Source organism: Pan paniscus, chromosome 3 (assembly GCF_029289425.2).
Source record: "Pan paniscus chromosome 3, NHGRI_mPanPan1-v2.0_pri, whole genome shotgun sequence".
NCBI classification, from domain to species: domain Eukaryota; kingdom Metazoa; phylum Chordata; class Mammalia; order Primates; family Hominidae; genus Pan; species Pan paniscus.
In genome coordinates, this window is record NC_073252.2 from 20,538,944 (window position 1) to 20,552,132 (window position 13,189).

At 34.7% G+C, this 13,189-nt stretch overlaps 1 protein-coding gene across 4 annotated transcripts in view; it reads left to right on the forward strand.

Annotated features, from left to right (window-relative positions):
• Positions 1 to 13,189, forward strand: part of SLIT2 (slit guidance ligand 2) — a 379,008-nt gene that overhangs the window by 48,180 nt on the left and 317,639 nt on the right. The window lies entirely within an intron of this gene.

A 13,189-nucleotide genomic window follows, 5' to 3' on the forward strand; every position in this document is an offset into this window, starting at 1 on the left:
GAGTTTGGAATCCCTATAGCCTAGAGCACGGGGTCCTGGAACCAGTGTCCCATGGATACCAAGGGACGACTATATGTGTGTATTTGTGTGATTACTTATGAATACTCTTTCTTCACTAGAGCTTGAAAACAGGGGTGGGTTTTCACTCATCATTGTTTTGCCAGTGTCTGGCATATGGTGGTTGCTTGGTAAATATGTGTTGAATAAATGCTAAAAAATACTGTTTTGTCAGCCTGTTTTCATGTTTTTTTTTTTTCTGATTACACTCATGATATACAGAAGAAAGGTTAGCATTTGTATTAATATCTTATTTTTTTCTGTATCATTTTTCATAATAACCTATATATCAGAAAATCATAAAGTCTGCAGGGACAGCTTCTGTGTCCCTAGCTTAAATTATTATGCCCATTTCCTTCTTTTAGGGCTAAGCTTAAAATTTATCTTCACTGGCCTTTACTCAGTCAAGGCTGGATTGGGTGTCCCTCCCAATCCAGGGGTGGCCCAGCATCCTGTTAATGTGGTCAGCACCCAACTATGTTTTTTTCATCTGGCTCTCCACTGAGCTTAAAAGTAGAGACTGAATTTAGTTCGATATGTTTGCCCATTGCCCAGCACAATGCCTGGCATATTAGACACCAGAGATACTTTTCCAAATGAATGAATTAATAAATGCATGTCTTGCACTTGTGTGATGTTCCTCAGATATCTAAGTCGTTCCTGGAAAAGCATTCAGTAAATAGTTGTAATTCAGTGTGTTCAGTGTGTTATGCACATTCTTCAAGGATTGTCCAAGTTAATCTACTTTTTAGTGATCTTATCACTGGAGTGCAGATTGCACACTACATACGAGTGTTTGGCTGAGGAGGAGGAGAATGGGGCCTGAAATCCAGCATGCACTCTGACCATTATGGTATGTCTGCTCCTAAGAAACCTCTTATAAGTTTTTTTTTTTTTTTTTTTTTTTTTTTACAGCAATGCTATGTGTAATTGCATGGTCCTAAATGTAGGAACAAAAATGTTAAAAATTTTCTGTTTAAGTTCTATTCACATTTTCTCTCAACTTTGAAATGTCTCTATTTTAAAAAATGTATCATATATTGGTACAATAACACTAATCTATACAAATAGAAGTAATTTATAAATGGTGAAGGCGTATGTTCAAAAAATTTTGCTGATGCAGTAATATGTAATCAAAACAATTATAGAGAACTTTGATTTAATCTCTAAGCCGAGTGCCGTGGTAGTTTCCAAAAATAATTTGCAGCTTTCTTTTGATCTCATTTTGAGATGCCTGAAGACGGGACTAAATGATCTTAGGGTAGAAACATCCTAGAGCTCCTGCGCACCTCCGTGTGTGTGTGTGTGTGTGCATGTGTGTGCGTCCTGTGTGTATCAGGTGTTCCTGCGTATGTGCTGAAGAGGAGAATGGATAGACTATGGCTGGACTATGGCTGAGATTTGCCTTCAGGTTTGGTGCAAATCCATCCCAATGCAGTACATTTTAGGGAAAGCAGATACACTAATTTCAAGATTCGTTAGCCAATTCTCCTTTCAGATGAGTAGTTTATGATGAATTCTGTTTTCCCCATTCATTGGCTTTCTCTAAATTGTAGATCTAAAACAACCTCGTCATGTCTGCTCTGCCTCTGGGATAGAAATAATGAATTGTAGGTTTCTAATAAAAGAGACACGTTTTGTGTCTGAACATCTTGATTAGAATCGTTGCAGCCATTTACTCAACGTGTGACTATTTAGGAAAAATAATCATTCTGAGCTTTAGTATTTTCTTTTGTAAAATGAAAGTAATATTAATTAATTCATAGATTTGTTACAGCTACTTGGGAGGCTGAGGTGAGAGGATCGCTTGAGGACAGGAGTTTGAGAGTAGCTTTCTGGGTGATATAGTGAGACCTGTCTCAAAAGAAGAAGAAGGAGGAGCACTGAGACGGAGAAGGAGAAGAAGGAGAAACACTCTGGCATAGTACTAGGTAGACAGTGCTTATGGAAATTTTTTAGTTTTGAGCTTTAGAAGTCTTTTTTATTAGCAATGATAAAATCACAGCTGTTTATGTGCTGTCTGATGTGATGGTTACTTTAAAACACATGTATTATTTCTCTATATCAAACTCGTTAAAATAAGATTATTTGGTTAGGGATTAGCGAATGTATTTGTCTGTTTTTTGAAGAGTGACAGCTTCCTAGCTTTTTCTTTTTTATTTTTTGGTCTACTTGAAGCTGCCGTATTTATTATATGATTGAGTAATGATACAGTGATAATGTATTATATGACTGAGTATTGATACAATGATAATGACTCCATCCCATGGTCTGAGTAATTTTGCAACATGTGGGTCCCACAGGACCGTAGAGCAAAAATCCTTTCTGAATGGGGTATCTGCAAAGGCAATAGAGACTTCACTTTAAGTGGATTTCTGTAGTTTCCAAAGGGATGAGAGGGAGAAAAAAAGTCTGTATAGAAAGAGGGGGGAAAAAGTCTGTATAGAAAGGATGACTTAGTTGACATGGTTAAAAGGTGTGCTCATTGACTGGGAAAAAGTTCATAAGTTTGCAATATTAGGTTAAGGAAGGAAAGTCCATTCAAGCTGTTTTAAAGACTCTGAGATGCCAGACTAAGAACTTCATTCAGACTTTATTTGATAGGCAGGGGTGATCTGATTAAGATCATGCCCTGGGAAGATTATGACTATGAATTGAAAGAAACAGACTGGAAGCCTAGAGATCAGTTACAAAAATAATACCATAGTCCAAAGTCATAATTCAGGATGAAACTGTTAGGAAAAGAGGAAGGACATTTAAAAAGATATTTGCAATGAATAGCTGTTGTATATTGTATGGTGGGTTTGGGTGAAACTAGACTAAAATTTTTAACAAAGCCTAAATAAACAGCAATGAGAGCTGGTTCCCTCAGCGTTTTGTTTGAGGTACTAGTGATTATCAAGTGAAGTTCTTAACGCATAGTAATGTGAACTTAAGAAAGGAAGAGCATTACTATTTTTTCAGGGTTTAGCATCAATTCTTAGCTTTCTTCCTGAAACCATTTCCCATCTTCTACTATTTGAAGAACTAGAGGCATAGATGTATTAATGTGGCCTTTATTTTTCTTGTGGGAATAAGAAGGATAATACACCTCCCATGCTGGAAACTACCTTAGAAACTTAGGTGAAGAGACAGGTGTCAGCTATATTATGTGACTTGCCCAAGATTGCCTGGCCCGTGGAGAGAGAGCCTTCACTGTGGCTCAGGGATGTGGGCTTCCTGTGTGAAGGTCCTCCCAAGACTCTGTGCTGCCTGGTCTTTACCTGGTCCACGGACACCAATCCTTTTTTTCTTTTTTTTTTCTACCATTTCATGGTGTTTGCATTTGTCAATATTTAAAGACACCTACCTGAAATTCACAGAACTGTATATGATGCTTCTCATTTTTGTTTGTTTGTTTTTTGTCTTTAGAAAGTACCCACATATTGTCTGGGTGTGGTGGCTCATGCCTGTAATCCCAGCAGTTTGGGAGGCTGAGGCAGGTGGATCACTTGAGGCTAGGAGTTTGAGACTAGCCTGGCCAACATGACGAAACCCTGTCTCTACTAAAATTGCAAAAATTAGCTGGGCATGGTGGCACGTGCCTGTAATCCCAGCTACATCATGAGTCTGATGCACAAGAATTGCTTGAACCCAAGAGACAGAGGTTGCAATGAGCCAAGATCACACCACTGCACTCCATCCTGGATGACAGAGTGAGACTCTGTCTCAAAAAAAAAAAAAAAAAAAAAAAAAAAGAAAGCACCCACATAATAAAAATGTTGTGCTGGGCACTATATAAAGCCAGGTAAATATACAAAGGTCTCAGCCTCCACTGTGTATCATGTTTCATACACAGAAGATTATATCCTGAAATCACTGGAGTAAGTGTTGAAGTATCAGAGTATCAGTTTCTCCCCCATAAATTCTCTGGTTACACTTAGAAAGTTTTTTGTTTAGTTGTGTTTTGTGTTTAGTTTTGGCTCTAAGAGGAAGGAAAGGAAATTCACATTTTGTTTGTCTGACACTTTTACGAGAAGTTATATATGGCCTTTTAATTTATACATGTAAAATTAATTTGTAAAAGCAGCTATGATGTAATTTATGGATGAAAAAGCTGAAGATTGACTAGCCTTGTTAATGAAAGGTAGATAGCCATGGTTGGAATTCATGTCTTCTGAAGTTCATAAAACAGGCCATCTTTTAAATTGAGAAGTTACATCATAATAGCAACATGGGCAACCTGAAAGGCAGTCAAAGAAAAACAAGGAGGGTATTAAAATGTCTGAATGGTATATCACACAAAAATCAGTTGAAGAGACTTGCACTGTTTAGAAGAAAGAGATAAAACAAAGGTGCTACTTAATCAAAAATTTTTAAACAGCTGAGGTGTTATCCTTTCAAAGAAGTATCAAAGACTAGTTAGCTCAGAAAGATGAAAGTAATTTGATATTGGAAGTGACTTTCCTTTCCAAGGCTCATGTCAAGGGTTTGGGGCCAGGTATTTGGCAGGACTTCACTGTTGGGAAGATTGCAAAAGAACCTTGCCTTAAACATTTATAATTTTAACTTTTCTGCCACTGAATTCCTTTTAATAGTGAATCTGATACAAAATAATTACTTATAAAATAGATTAACTGGAATTTCTTTGCTTAAAGCAAGGATGATAAAGAGGCCCCTACTCTTGAAAGTTTTCCAGGGCCCCTTTCTGATACACTGTGAGTACAATGATTTTAATTTGAAAACCTTTGTTGGTAAAAATGATTTCCAAATTCCATTCCTGTGGAAAGATGCTAATTTAACTTTAATTTGAACAAAGTCGACTTATGCTAACAACTCCTAATTTGGTCATGACTTTTGGAGGAAATCTTCACTCAGGTTTGGGCAGTGAAGTTACTGCTAAGATAGCTGCTCAAGTGAAGGGCAGATGACCGTCAGCTATCTTAGTAGTAAGTCAATCCAGACCAACTCCTTTATTGCCAATTAATCCAGTCCCTGCCTCATGCCCCTGGAAAGGTACTTGGGCTTCCTGAGAAGTTATTCATCCTGATAAGGTGAAATAAAACAAAGCAAACTCATAGTATTTTCAGGATTTCAAGGAAATATATTGAAAGATTTTTGCTGTGCACAATGATTTATTTATTTTAAAAATTTAAAATTGATGCTCTGCTGAAAAGGCATAATTATAAGGGAATCTATAATTGCAGCCTTCATTTCTCTTGAGTACTATGAAAAAACAATAAGAAAGGAAAAATGCAAGGACAGATATTATTAAATAAAGTGTTACTAGCATTACATGCTCAAATTAACATGTTCTTTGCCACAGTGCTCTAAAGGAGATATTTGCACTTTATCTATATGATGGCCAGTGCCATATATGAAATATATTCAATCCAAGAAAATGTCTGGGAGTCAGAAGTATGTTCAGACAAGTTTTCTGTCATGTGTTGTCTACCAGCCTTTTACATACTGTAGATATTCTAGAAAGACTAACAAGCTAGACAAATTAATTTCTCCTTTTGTTATGCTCATGAGAATAAACTGATTAAACAGTTCCTATTCTCTCTGTGTAAACAGAGACATATTAGTTAACTTACTGCTTATTTTATTTTCCCACATACTTACAGTAATTTCAAATGTTGAAAAATGCGGAGAGCAGAATATGGCATTAAGCAAAGAGAATAAAATAAAAAATAAAGCAATGATCTGAACTAGAAAAAAAAGTTTTAAAAATGTAATTTTTCAGTTACACAGAAGTTACCATGGCATTACCTTTCCTTTTGTGTCTGTTGGTGATTTAATTTAGTAGTTTTAGAAAATGTGTCTATTGCTGTATTTAAAAATTCTAATTACAGCAATTGGTAAAGAAGTTTCCAAGTACAAGGGGTATTTGTAGAGAACCTGTAGGACTGACAAGTGATTGACAGGTAAACAACCCCACTGTGGCCTTATATTCCATTCTGTGATGTTGGACTATAGATACTACATAAGCCTCAGGAAGTAACCACCTTCCAGTTTTTATTAAATGCTTGGCGTCATGGATGTAAACAGTATTGTGCCTTAGTTGACTAAATGTGCCACTTTCTTTTACACTGCCGCACCACCCTGACTCAGTGTGATGGAATATCTGTGAAAAGAACAAATGGGAACTTTTCTTTAATGTGTTTAACTGAATGTATCCTCCGAAAAGGAAAGCAAGTGCAGATTTCATCAAATAAATTGAAACCATCTAAAAGTGAATGAAAGAGGATAGCATTTCTAACTTCAAATGTTCTGTTTATGACTAACTAGTGCCAGTGTGAAATTGCCCTTTCTTCCCTGCTAATGCAAAGGCTGACAGGTCAGCATGCACACACACATTATGTTATGCGCAATCGGAAGCTCTTGAGCTTGTCCTTGAACATGCTTTACAGTTAATATATCTTGATTTTCAAAGTGCCATTTTTTCCCGTTTTGAACCCAGACTTTCTTTTCCTTGCTTCCTTACAAATAGTTTCCTTAATTCGTATGCATTTCTTACTGTACTTCTTGGTACTCATTTCTTTTTTGAAAAATCTTTATAATAGCTTGCTTTAATAAAATATTTTAAAATAGTTAATAAAATTGGATGGATGCTGTCATCAACTGTGATTCTTTAAGAAATAGTTCGTATGTTTACTAATAAATTCAAAATTAATGGATTTGCCTGATGTGAAACTTTGTTTTCCTGAATTTTAAAATGTGGAAGCAAGTCTTCTTTTTGTAACCATTTCATATTTTTAAGATGTTCTAATGATTGCCTCAGAGTCTAGAGGAAAAATATTCTGAGGGTTTTCCCCCCTTCCACTTGAATGCTAAGAACTTGGATGTTTTGAATGAGCTATTCGCCAGCAGATGAAAAGTCATTCCAGATAAATGAGAAACCAAGTACAGTAAAATCTGTGTTTTCTAACCAGCAAAATCTGGAAAATCGTAATTTTTTGATTCCCCAGGCAAAAATGTCAATCTAATAAATAGGCTAACTGAAATAGGGTAGGGTGACTGTGGTGAAATTTAAGTTGTTAAGAGATGCAATATGTGTTCTTATTGCTAATTTTTAAAAAAATCTCATGGGTTTTTGTGAGCAAAAATGATATATTTGTGTAAATCATGGCATTTTCCTTCCTTTTCTAGACCATGAGGAAAAACAAATAGGAGGTAAAAAGAGGAGATCAACACATGAATTAACTCTGAGTTATCTGTAACGGATACCTTGTCTTCATAATGTATCTCGTAAAAGTTTTAATACCAGTGTATTTCAAAGGTTTGCAAGTTATTTAGTACTTGGAACATGTTTTCCCATAGAAACAATGTTGTAAATATTGGTTCAGTTCCCAGGCCAGTGCACACAGCCTATTTAATCCATATGTATCTAAGAGACAGTACCAATGTTTGCTTGAGTACTGGATCCTAAAGGCATATGTGCAGAAAAGAGCATAGTAATGGGTATCTTCTTTAGTTTTTTTTTTTTTTTTTTTCCTTTTTGAGACAGAATTTCCCTCTTGCTGCCCAGGCTGGAGTGCAATGGCACAATCTCGGCTCACTGCAACCTCCGCCTCCCGGATTCAAGCCATTCTCCTGCCTCAGCCTCCTGAGTAGCTGGGATTACAGGCATGTGCCACCATGCCTGGCTAATTTTTGTACTTTTAGTAGAGACGGGGTTTCTCCTTGTTGGTCAGGCTGGTCTTGAACTCCCGACCTCAGGTGATCTGTCTGCCTTGGCCTCCCAAAATGCTGGGATTACAGACGTGAGCCACTGCACCCGGCCCTATTTTCTGTTAATTTTATGGAAAGGAAATGGTCTTACAGGAATTTCCAGAAGGCACTAATTTTGATATTTGTCCTTTTCTTTTGTGCCTCTTATTCAAAAGTCACCAGAGTTCTCTTGTGGACCTGTGGGAACAGCAGGACCCAGAGTTTACTATATAACCTGCTCTTTAAAGGAAAAGCAATCTCCTTCAAGGGATTCCTGTAGGTTGGGGCATTTTGGCCCCTTTATTGCTCTGGACTTGTTGATAAGGCCTATTAACCTCAATGTTCTAAATGGTACAGTTAAAATGATTTACTAAGCCCAAGAAACACAATGAGGATATGACAGAAACATCTTGATTTGTTGCTGGAGGTTTAAGAAAGTCTTGTTGCTTAGTTGTGATTTTTAATTTATTTCTTTGTTTTCCCCTTCACAATGTCTTATTTCAATAAAAACTTTATAGTTTTTCACAGTAGCTCTCATAGTGATGGTGGCAGAGCCTTTGCTGAGCTGAGGCAATATCAGAGAGGTTGATAGTAAGCTCTTTGTTTGGAAATTGGGGATTGTAATTTATTGCATTATTTTTAATAATTGAAAAATTACCATTATTCATAGTTGTAATTTGACATTTATCTGTCATTAATTTTTGCAATATGTTTTTGTATATTGCAAAAATGCAATTTGACAATGTAATTTGACATTTATCTCAGACTGTATGACTTTTTACAATATGTTTTCCCCAATATTTTATATATATAAGCAAGCAGGGCCTATATGATTTTCTTTGCTCTTGCCACACCAGTTGTATTCAAGCCAAAGACAATCCACCCAGTGGGTGATTTATAACATAGCTATTTTTTAAAGAGATGTAAAGCACTGTATTGCTTTATCAGTAAGAATATACAGACTTTTAAAAAACATTATTTCTAATATATTTATATATCAACAAGGATCAAAACAAATTTTGTTACCGGAACTTTATCTCAAACCATGTTTTTAGTGAAGAAATAGCTATTATACTTTCTTGTACAGTTTGTTCAAAGGAGGACATGTGTTTTGTCAATGAGGAAAGAAATCAATGCTATTTGTGATATTATATACCTCATTTGAATATTTTATCTATTTCAATAAATTGAAAATGAGTTCCTACTTTCTTTTCCATATGCTGATTTTCATGATTTCTTTTTCTATAGAGAAAAATATAGCTGAGCAGAGTTTTAAATGCAGCATTGGCAGTGTTACAGGTCTTTAATTTTGTTGGCATTGTTCATTTTGCCTTTTTTTGTTTTTTGTTTTTAGTTTTGTGATGTGAGGTGATGTGATGGTCAAAAATGTGGACTTTTTAAGGCCCGACAGGGGGAGCCAATTCCATATTCTATTGAGATTTCCTGGCATTATTGCAGTTGTCCATTTGTCACGGCCAAAATACTTTCTTTAGCCTTGGCTGTCCATAGGGCTCCATAACAGATAATCTTTGCTAAAAATAATACAGTATTTTATATTAATTATCTTTCAGTCATTAATATTGAAATGATTAATCTATTGAGATAATGCCTAGGAAACTGAAATAGGGTCATTATTTTAAAATGTATGATATCATCATTCAAGGTAAAGTTAATCTTATAAATATAACCTTTTCACAATAAAGATCAATGTAGAATATATGGAACATTTTAATGCTCATAAAAATTTTTAGTACAATATTTTATGATTAGATTAATAAACATGGGACCATCTCTTAGATTTTTAAGCAAATCAAATTTATAAAATAATTAAAATCACATGACTCTATTATATGACTTTTTAAAAACCACATACCTTACTTTAAAAAAAGTAAAGATCCTAAACTAAGTTCAAGGTCTACCACAATGAATCATTTAGGATGGTATTGAATTCCCATAATTGTTTGGTTCTGTGTTTTGTTCTCAGTAAAGAAAGTGGAATGGTTTTATTTATTTGAATTATATACGGTATATCTTATCAAAAGACATTCTAAGATTACAAAAACATTCAATATGATACATTTATCTTGACAAGGAACATGGAATTATATTGTGCAAGAACATTCATTTGTTTTCATAGTTTAGAATATATAAAATTTTATAATTTCTGTGCATTTATCACTTTGTAAGCCTTAATTCCCTAGTTAGCTACATATCTATATATCCTAAGATATAATATATGATGAGTGCATTTTAGTTGTCTCACACATGTAGACATGTGCAGACATGCACACACACACAAATATAGACATCCTCTTTGTTTTTATTTCCTGTATATTCACTAACATGGTAATGGACATATATTATGTGATAAATTATATTGTGTGTTAAATAACTACCATAGATTACCTATTTTAAATTTCAAGAGCAATAAATCTCTGTTGCTAAAATCAAGCACTAGGCTTTTATGGAACTCTTCCTATTTTTTAAAAAACTTAACTTTGTTTCTGCTAGAGCTTCGTTTGAGTATGATTATGCTACCGGGAGCCTAAAATGCAATAGCATTTAATGAATTTTCGGTTTGATTTTGAAAAAAAAATGGATATGGTATACATCGTTTTCTAATTTTAAAAAGTAATCTCATTAGCCTTTGTGTTACCTTAACATATAGTACAGATTTTGCCTTATGCTAAAGACTTCATGCAAATTGGATAAATGAATGAATGAATGGGCAACTCTTTAAAGGCTGTGCTCTCTTGAACAGTGTATCTGCCTGTTTTCTCATATATTCAATGAGATGCTAATTATTTGCTTTGTTCATATGGTTGATAGGGAAATCAAATAAGATATTCAAGAGCTTTAAAAATTAGAAAATTTTAAATTTTAAATTTATGAACAATGATAACACTACATTTTTATAATTCAAAATGCTGGCTGTTTGGGATACATCTTTATTTTTATCTTAAAGAGACAAGCATGTTACTGGCTATTTGAAACTTTCTGTATGAGAATGTCTCTTTTTTGCAATGCTGCAGTGAATCATGCTTGTAAGAATGGCCAAATAGACCTATGTTTGCTAACGTTAGATTCTTGTTATACCCAATTACCCTTTTGTTCTTCATGCCATTCTGAATGTCATTTTGCACCAATGGCCACGCATTAATGGGGCATACTAACTCTATTGTACCTGCCACTTATGCAGTATTAGTTTCAGACTCCCTACTTTTAATTGAAGAGCTATGTAGTTAAATTATCATGTCATGAATTCCAATTCACTAGAAGAGCTAAGGAAGAAAACGCTATTGAAAGCTTTCCCAAGTAACATTTCTTTTAAATTGACGAGTCTTTAGACTAATGAGATATTAGTAGAGGAGGATGTATTTTCATTTGTAAATAAAATTGAGATTAAAAAATGTTAAAGAGAACCATTTTAGAATAATCCTCTCTCTCCTGAGAAAAGTTGTCTTGACAACAGTACCATTTATAATTAGAAATGATGAATATTTTATTTCTCGAAGGAAAATTCTCCCTAACTATGCTAGACAGTGATCGGGCTAAATGTTCATCAGGCTCAATCATTTTTTGGTGCAAAAATATACTGTCGATTTTTTGGCTCAGTAATAATCAAGCCTTGCCTTGTAGTTTATAAGGACTGGGTTTTCCTATGCATTTCTTAATAGTAATCTGTGAAATTAAGAAAAAGAGATCTTAGTGACCTAATTTTACAGAAAGAGTATGTATCTAATAAGTGACAAAAATAGAACTAGAGAAACGAAGATTAATTATTTTGCTTTTCATCATTTTGCCAAAGGGGCAGAAACATATGACACATTTCAGAGTTGTGCTTTCACTCATTTTCGAATCTATTCTTTTATATCATGGAATTTGTATTTCTTTCAATTTAAAATATTTTATTTTCTTTGCCTATTATAAGTGAAGAATTGGCTTAAACTTAAGATATCTGATATAGATTTCAGTCTTTCTCTAGTGTTCATGAAAATAAAGCCATTTAAACAAATGGCTATTCAAATTAAAAGATGTGATGGAAACTTCATTTTGTGTCGTCATTTATTCCATCAGTTATCCAGTGTCTGCTACATGCCAGGCATTGGGGGATGGACAAGTTAAATAAATCATAATGTCTATGGGAGGGATGGAAGGACACATCTAGAAAGCAGTGACCAGCCTTCAGAGTATTGAAATTGAAATGACTGCATGATGTCAGAGGCTAGAGCATTCACTTTGAGATAAAGCGTTCATGAGGACTGTGGGAGGAGATGGCACTTGAGGTGTGTCATGAAAAAGGGGGATATATTTAAGGAGGGAGGTTAAGGAGAGGGTGTAACATCCACCAGAGGAAATGACTGTGCAATCCAGTGACCAAGAGAGGAGAGCAATTGATTGGAGGATGCATTGGAATGTTAAATGGGGCTTGACTCTAGAAGGCCTTGGTGCAATTTTAAAGCAAACATTTATCATCCAATCAAATCTATTACCTTGAACTCAGTGGCTTAGTGAATTACACAGTTGTTTGTATCTGATTGTATATGACGTGGAACTTTCATGATGTAAATTTACGTTCTGTCTTCACTTTTATGACTTCGTTAAAATCCATTCACTGATGAAATCTTATCCCATTGTCTACATTAAATCTTATCCCATTATCTACATTACACTTAAAGTTTAAGACATATTTTATTATTAATTCAAATAATATACTTTTGAAACCTTTATTATCTATATCTGTGATGACCTCAAAGTTCAAGTAGTGTTACCTGGAAAATGTTAGTTTTATACTGTGCAAGACTTACTTTAATACAGGTTCACTGTTTGGATTCTGTTTGTAAAAGAGTAGAATTTAATTCAAGATTTCCTGTGGCTGGCTGGATTTAGAGAGCCACTCTCAGTACCCTTACAAGCCAGGCACTTTGCAGATTACAAGGCTTTGAAACAAAGACTGAAACAAAGTGCAGTGGCTCTTTATATTTATATTTTACTTGTTTTATTGTTTTCATTGAGGAGGAATTTATTTATTAGCTTCCATTTATCATTAGAACACATTTCATCTTAGAGAAGCTCTGAAGTCTTAAAGCTAATATGGAATTACAGTTACGTTTTTTTTTATTTTGAAGATCATATATGAAAGTACATTTCATAGAAATGAAAGACAGATGCCTCTTCCTCTCTTTCTTTCTTTTCCTCCTTTGTACCAACCTCTGTGTTAATAGAAAATGCCTTGTGGTGTGGCCATGAGCATGGTGGTCTTGAGGAGCCCACGCTCCACTGAATGGATAAACAAACAACAGTGACACAGCATCAGGCTTAAGTCAGAGGTAGGATCACCGTCTGTGTAGACATATGTATGCGGTTTCTTCTTTCTGTCTATGTGGGTGCCTCATAGCAGAGTGTACGTGAATGTGGTTCTTAAATAAAATTATATGCA